The sequence below is a fragment of the Lucilia cuprina genome, chromosome 5 (assembly GCF_022045245.1).
Source record: "Lucilia cuprina isolate Lc7/37 chromosome 5, ASM2204524v1, whole genome shotgun sequence".
Taxonomy (NCBI): domain Eukaryota; kingdom Metazoa; phylum Arthropoda; class Insecta; order Diptera; family Calliphoridae; genus Lucilia; species Lucilia cuprina.
The window spans coordinates 52,376,399-52,378,343 of record NC_060953.1 but is presented as its reverse complement, the minus strand read 5'-3'; positions in this window follow the sequence as shown (position 1 = coordinate 52,378,343).

Here is a 1,945-nt window from a genome sequence, read left to right as displayed (position 1 = left end):
AGTTCAGTTCTAGTTCAGTTCTAGTTCAGTTCTAGTTCAGTTCTAGTTCAGTTCTAGTTCTGTTCTAGTTCTGTTCTAGTTCTGTTCTAGTTCAGTTCTAGTTCAGTTTCAGTTGAGTTCTAGTTCAGGTCAAGTTCAGTTCTTTTTGAATTCAGAAAAATCTCCTCCGTTCATAGTGCAAAAAATTTGCAAAATGTGCAAAAAATTTTGTCGTTTTCTTAAATAAATGGAACAATATTGAGCAATTAAATTTTTTACCAAATTGATGTCAACACAATTTTTCGCAGCGCGATATGGTATACATAGTAAATGAAAACGCTATAAATTTTGTGGTTGCTGGAAAAATGTATTTCTTTTGAAATGTCATGTTAATTTTTCATTTTTAACCATTTTGACGCATATGGTTAACTTATGTAATAAATTGAAATAACCTCGAAATATTTAAAAGAAGAGTTGACTTGCGAATAAATTTAAAAAAATCTTGTTTGTTTTAAAAATTTATTAAGATTTGCATATTTAAGTTTCGCAACTTGATAAGTAAAGTATATACTTTAACGCCAACAAACCAGAGACGTCACTGGTTTAAAAGATGTGATTTTATAAAATAACACTGTATTTTCAAATTACGCCTTTTGTGTGTTTAAGTAAACTCTCTACCTTATATAATAAAGTAAAAAATTTCCCTAAAGCGCTTAAAATAAATTCAGTTATTTGCAAATCGTTCAATAAATTCTTTAAAGTACATTTTACTCTCTAAAATGTTAGCTTTACGTTCTCTTATACGAACATATTTTACATCGAACAATTATTCCTTATCTTTACGCCAATTTAACCAAAAAATAGTAAAACATTACTTTACTAGGTTAAAGTATGTTATAAGTATTAATAATTCTTGTATCAAAAAAGAACGTTATTATTTTCTTATACTTTATACTTTGTTTCATATTTTCTGAAAATATTGTTTTAAAAGTATTTCCTTTTCGTAAGGTTTTTTCTATTCCTATTTAAATTTTTTCTCCACTCTTTTCTACCACTTTTTATTTGCATTTTCAGTAACTTTTTTGTAAGAGTAAAAAGTATAAGGCATTTGTTTTTTTTTTTGTTTTCTGTAAATAAACTACTAATTCCCACAGGGATTTTAACTTAAAAAAAGCACATAAAAATAATAAGAATATCTAAAACAAAAGGCAAAATCAATTTTGAGATACGATCATAAGTAATGGATTGTAATTATGATGTAAGGGAGGAAAAAAGTAATAATTTTTCATATTCATTAAATATGAAAATGTTAGAGAGAGACTTAAGTAGTACAAAGTGGAGAAATTTAAAAAAGTTTGTCAAACTTGTTTGTATGTACACTAAAAAAAAATCCATGCCTAATATATACGAAAAATGTCGTACATTGTACGAATCGTTCGTTGTTTCCCACTACGAAATTCTTTCGTAATATATACGAAATTGTACGAAATATTTTAGTATAATGCAAAATATTCTTGAAAAAATTAATTTACATAAATTGAAAAAAGTGAATTTTGAATAAATATGGTGAAATTAACGAAATATTAATTTATTCAAACATTTTTGTTAATTTTAAAATAAAATTTCTAATTTTAGTTCAAAATTATTTTCCACACGAATTTTCAATTTTTTTTATGAAAATAATTTGTGAACAATATTATACTTTTTCTTAAATTTTATAAAAATGTTGTAGTTTTATTCAATCATAATATAATTAATATCATTATGTTTAATTTCGCTAAAATTTAAGAAAAAATATTACGAAAGGTTTTCGTACTTTCGTAAAAATAGAAAATGGTTGTATAAAATAATATTTCGTAATATAAGGAGTGAGATCGAAAAATTCTTAACACACGTTTTTCATTACATTTTTCAACCAAAGTATTATTTGATATTTTTTTTGATCAAGTTACCTTTGAAAAACATG